Raw genomic sequence first — 6675 nt, 5'->3', positions numbered from 1 at the left:
TATAACAAGAACATTAATTTTATCAATGCCATGTAGATTGCAGTGTTATAGACAAAAATGGTGCTTGGACAAAATACTAACTTTACGAATCGCGTTTTTTTGACGACGAAAAGTGTTTCATTTTTAGATCTCGTTGACGGCGAATGAATGGCCGTTAGAATGTATAATATATTTCAGTATTGGAAAAATAAATAATTTGCTACCTAATTTGGATTTGTTTTGCTCACTAGAACTAGTATGATAGACACACATTAAATTTGACATAATGACAGCCGATTTGAACCTCACATTTTCAAGTCAGCTTCACAAAGGCTAATTATAGACGATTTGCTTATAAGAGTCGTCCACTTTCAAAGGGCCGCCACTGTACGACTGACTTCTGCAAAGCGAAAACTACCACATGGGCAAAATCTGAGAAAATTATCAGTTGAAATATCTGACGAAAATAATTCGGATGAAAACGCATCCAAAGGACAGCCGGCCTAATCATCCAACAACGTATGGGCTCATTATGAACTGGGCCTGATTGTAGTTTCTTGCTGATCGGTCTATTTCCATTGCGGTTCCCTCTTACTCAATCTTGGAGCTTGGGATCTGGATCTAAGGTTGTTAAGAGTAGGAACACATTTTTTTTATTGCTTTTTTCTTAACACATTCGTGCTTTGACACTTCGTTTAACTGTTCTTGGGGTTGGTTAAAGAGCCGCTTTGTATTTATCACACGTTAGTACTTAATCCTGGACGATTTGAACTTTAGATTGATGATCAAGATTGATGATCGAGAAAAATTAAGTTGAACAGTGCTAGTGAATACTCCGTGGTAAAACCACAGTTGACGTTCGAACCTGCTTCCGGATAGCTCCGTCAAGAGCTGAAGTGGATTTTCGATACGGTTTCTAGCATTTTGGATTTGGGAGATGCTTTCTGACCCTCTCAATACCAATGGCTGCCTGGACGTCGGTTTCACTGGCTGAGTGTGTTCGAAGAGGTTTGTGGTTTCGTGGACAGTTGTGACAGTTAGATTCAAAACATGGGAGAAAATTTTCAACTGACGCTGTCTGGGCATCTGTGGCTTCATGTTGCCGATTTCTGATGTTGGATTCGAAAGATGAGTGTTTATTGAAAATGGCATCTTATATGACAATAACAGTAATAATATGTCTGCGTTATAAGTAATGAAAGTCTGAGCTACAAAACAGTGAACAAACCTGTTAATTTTATACATTGTCTAATGATTTGTTTAGGTGATTCTTTAAACAACTGACCAATTTTTTCAAGGTTGTCAAGCTTCCTGCTCGTGTTTCATGCGTTGTTTTTTTAGTTCAGTTTATAACGAACTTATCCCATCTGTTCATTTTCATAAATGAGTAAAGTATTATAAACTAATATCAAAATTTATCTGAATGGTAAAAATGTTTTTACATGTGGTTTAAAATTGAATGATGCAATTTAAAATAATATTTGAAATCAACTACTCTTTCCAATCCTCACTAAAAAAGAGTTATTGGAATATAGTTTCCTGTTTTTTTTGGCCTAAAATATTTAATACATATCTATACGTTAATCATTTATTTTATACCATTTTTTGCAAAAATCTACTGTAGATTTACAGTTAAATGTCTAGTCGCTACTATTGGTCCTTCTTGGAGCTGACATCAAGGTCACAGAGTAACACAATGCACAATTGCTAATTTATTATTTGAAAATTTCTAATTTTCCGTCTGTCAGTACTTACGGTATGTTGCCATTCCTTCACTTAAATATTACTTTGATGAATTACTATGAAACATCATTAACAAAATCTATGATATTTTTGACTTTATACATTTTTTATTTATATATTATTTTGTTTACCATTTCACCTATTAGAAAGGACCCTATTTGAGTAGCAATGAAATAATAAAATTTCTGAGGAATTATTTTATGGTTAACAATATGTATATTTAAGTTGTAATATTTTATATAATAGAGGGAACTAAAATACATTGCTGATACAAGACGATCCTGATATAGCACAGAAAAACGTGCTACTCCAAAATAATGTGTAGATACAGGAATAAATTTACATTACTATATCTTTAGAGTGTTTAGGTATCTAATGTAGCTTTATCTTTTATGATAATCTTTTGTCAGTGGCCTAAAAGTGGTGGCATTTGTTTGTTAATGAATTAATTACCGAACTTTTAAGAATTGTTGAAAGAAATTTAATTTAATCAAAAAATTATTTAAAAGCCTTTAACCTAAACAATTTTTTATTCGATATTCTTATTTGTTATAGTCAGTAGCTAATAATTTTCCTGTTGAACCTTTTGCTAATCTGTAAGGAAATGTGAAATATAAATAGGTAAAAGTGACCCAGCTGTGTGACATCTAGAGGTACCTGATCAAAGTTCATGTTAAAGTATCAGTGCAACCTGCAAATTTACTTTGCAGGTTGTATATTTTTAATATTAGTTACCTTTATTTTATAGAGATTACCTGAATCAAGCACTATTTTACGAAATTTTGTGTTAATAAAGAATTTGTTGTTCCATACATCTCACTTATGTCCTACGTACAAAGAATTTTTCAATAAATCAATACAAATACTATTATAAACATTTATTAACGTGATTAATAACACATTATAACACAGGATATGGACATAACAATTAACAGAATATTCTACACAAACTAACTAATATGTTTAATAATATGATAATACTAACAATTTTTTTATTTGGTCATGTGCATAATGTTGAAATTGTATCGTACATGACTTCAAAAAATATGTTTATGTTTATGGAAGATGGGTGTGAAATGGGAACTGCTATGTACAAATTATTCATTTTCTCAAGGATCAAGTAGGCAAACTTTGTAAAGTTAAGCGTTCATTTGTTTACATATATTTAGTCCTTTTAACTTACTGGTAATTGGAGGATGAGACACCAGACGCCATTTATTTTTAAATAAATAATTTGAGCAAAAATTTTACGTACCTACATACGTATATCGGTTGTTCTCTTTATATTATTATAAAGAAATCCAGCTTATTCAATAAATTTTTCCTAAAAAATACAATCAAAGTAAGTCAAACTTTGGTACCAAAAGTCTATTGAAAGTAAAATAATAATGGTAGGCCTAAATATTATTAATATAAATACACATATCTGACATACCTACTGAATAATACAAACTTTCAAAGAAATATCTAGTATTTTTGTTATTCTTGAAAAATAATAATTAACTTAATATTTCAATTAACTCTTTAGTAGAGTAAAAAATGTGAACTGCTCTGTTTGAACTATTCGTTTGTTTTTTATTTGTTGGATGACACACCTCTTGACCATATCTTGTAACAGTTAAGAATATTCCAGTCGAATTATATAATAAACCCTGAAAACTTAAAAAAAATAATTATTGGTAGACATTTTGTTGCACCTTATGACGCTGAAAAGTACGTAGAATGATAATATCAAAAAACTAATTCGAAAGAAGTGACGCGTAGAATTACATGTTTTTTCACTTCTTTTACTGCCCACGAAAATCTAGATGACCTATCGGAAAATTGGATGTTTTTGTTGTATGCAATTAAATAACACACAATTTGAAAGGTACCTAATGTCATATTTCACCAATTTGTTTTCTGTAAAATAAAGGTCGAACGCGTAAAAATCAGTTTTAAAAAATTGTACAAAAATCGATGGATATTGATGGAATGATGGTCAGTCTATCCAATGAACAACATATATGTCCAAGGTCAATTCAATTGACCGTGAAATTGTTACTCCAAGTTTCAATTTATATCGTTCGTTTTTTGCAACTAATTGTTTAATTACTAAACGTTACTTTTAGAAGTTAATATCGTAGATATAGGTTCTAATTGATCCAAAGAAACGTATCGAAAAAGAAAAATTTCAAAAAGTTGAAATTAAGTTGCTCTTTACAACTAACAAAATAGGAGTGCTAAACAGCGTTATAAATAAATTGTCCTAGGGTCAGGCAAAAACCACTCGGAAATTCGCTCTTTTTGCTTTAAATAGAGCTTATTTTTTACAATGATTTAAAAAAATAATCACCATTGTTCACAAGATAGCTTTTTTTATAACGTTAATTGTTAATTAAAACTATTAAGGCAATTTATTTTCAACTTTTATATTGATACTTCAAACACGTTAGGAACACTAAAAGTTTACATTAATTAGTTACCGTTAGTTAGTTAACAATTAAGGCTAAAAAATAGCTGTCTTGGGAATAAAGAGGCGTAGGTGATTTATTTTTTTTAATTACCGTAAAAATGAGCTCTATTTAATGCAAAAAGAGAGAATTCTCGAGCGACTTTTGCCTGATCCTGGAACCATTTATTTATTTATTTATTTATTTTTATTTTTAACAACCCTGTTTTGCACATTCTGCTTTGTTAGTTGTAAAGAACAACTTAATTTTAACTTTTTTCAAATTTTTATTTTTCGATACATTTGTTTGAATCAATTAGAATCTATATCTACGATATTCACTTCTAAAATTCACGTTTAGAACGAAATTAATTAACGCTTTTGACACACATATTGGTCATTGGATTGACCGTTTTTGCCAAATTAGCGTCATTTGAGTTAGTTTTTTGACATCATTCTAGATACCCTTCCTCGTCATAAAGTGCAATAAAATGACTATTAATTATTTTTTTACGTTCAAACTCTAATTCGACTGGACTAAATAGCTCGCTGTATTTTAATAAAAATTATAAGTGGTTACTTTTATTTTAGTTATTATATTATTTTATATATTTAGGCTCGGTACTTTGAGTCTCGGTTAAAGGTTGATTAATTGATCAGGCGATTAGACTGTACATTTGTAGATTTATTTTATAAAGTATAATCACAGTCTAATCGCCTGATTAGTTAATCAAGCCTTAACCGAGATTCCAAGTACCGGGCCTTATACTGTAAACAAATGAAACACGAAACCAATTACCTTTTCATATAAACAAAGTGTAAGTCCGTTAATTAGACCGTTGTTCTTCTCTGTTTGTTGCACAAAAACTGGTCAACGAAATTATTTACAGAAAATGTGTGATCACGTATTTATCATATTCATTAAATAATAATTGTAATGATTAATGATTAAAACATTGCATGTTTTACCCTTTACCCATGCTATTAATTATTTTTTTGTTTCATTTTCCATTTTTTCCACTAATAGTTCTAATAAATTCTAAAAATGTAAGTTGGAATGTGACATAAATTTTGGTTTAGAGTTTAGAGAATAGTTAAAGGTACAAGCTCTAAATGTAACAGTGACTGTTTAAATAAAAAATAGTGTTTCGGGTATTAGATAGGGTACACGGGATTTACTGATCAGAAGTTTTAAAATTTTGTACGGGGAGGTAGTAATTTCATTTATTCTATATTTACATATGAACATATACTTTTGTGTACAATACAATAACAAAACAGTCTTTTGGGAATGAATATGTATTGTGTTGTTCATTATTATTGCACAACTCAGTGATATATATTTAATACTTATCTAGTTTACTAACTATTACAATTTTTTTTTAATATAATTTTCTAGAGTTAACATAATAACATGTATTTAAATATATGCGACATTTTTTAATAATCAATTCCTTAAAACAATTCTGAATGACACAGACTCTTGACCATTATGTGTAAACGACGTTAGATAATATTTAGTAATGTATGTGATTAAAAAGGCTGTGGAATGTGTACAAATTACTGTTTTTATAAATTGTTACAAATCTTAATTTACATCATATAAAGTGCAGTAAATTTACCTGATGTTGGTTTTTGTTACTTTTTCAGAAAATACTTTTGCGCTGTGGAGAAACAAATGAAGAGATTGCGAGCTTAAGTCTACAGAGTAATAACGATTTTTCGATTGCGAATTAAATGCACTTCTATTATGTTATAGTAACCCTGCCTTCCAATTTCTGTTTTTTTTTTTCATAAGGTTCATAATTTATGGTTTTACTTAAAATGAATTTTTATTGCAAATTTTATAATTACACTATTAATGAAATTACTTTTCTTTATCCCATTCTGTTAATTATGATATAGGATGCATTAATATTATTATTTTTCTTATTGCAATGAAAATTGCCTTCGTAAAAGTGATTTTCTTATATTTAACCTCTGTATTTGCATCTCTATAGCTAGAAACAATAATCTATAATTTTTATCGTTGAGGAGCATTTCAAAAACTTGCTGAAAATGTAAAAATTAGTTATCAATTTAGCTGTCAATAAATATAAACTAAAATTTGCTGGAAATAGGTACATATTACGGTTAAAATGATTTGTTTTACTGAATAGTTAGGGCTTGTTTAATATCTTTCAAAGAGGGAATTGGACATTGACAATTTTGTAGTGAATTTACAGTTCCAGTAAATAAAGTATTATTATAATGTGTGGTGACTAAGGGATTGAGTGTAAGGATATTGAGTGCTTATAAGATGCGTAAGGAAGTGCTGGTAAATCACATATAAGTATAGGTTATTCTATAACATTTATAAAAATATGTTGAACTATTTCTCCTAAATTCTTGTGGAATTGTACAATAAAAAAATTCTCATTTTCTCACAAAAAGAGGCCTACTATTCGATGAAATGTATAAATTTTTCCGATATAAACTAAACTTTTCCACGTCCTCACTGATTGTGTATATAGAGGACAATC

The sequence above is a fragment of the Anoplophora glabripennis genome, unplaced genomic scaffold (assembly GCF_000390285.2).
Source record: "Anoplophora glabripennis isolate ALB-LARVAE unplaced genomic scaffold, Agla_2.0 scaffold240, whole genome shotgun sequence".
NCBI lineage: Eukaryota > Metazoa > Arthropoda > Insecta > Coleoptera > Cerambycidae > Anoplophora > Anoplophora glabripennis.
The sequence above is the reverse complement of the archived record's forward strand: the minus strand, read 5'-3'. Positions refer to the sequence as shown.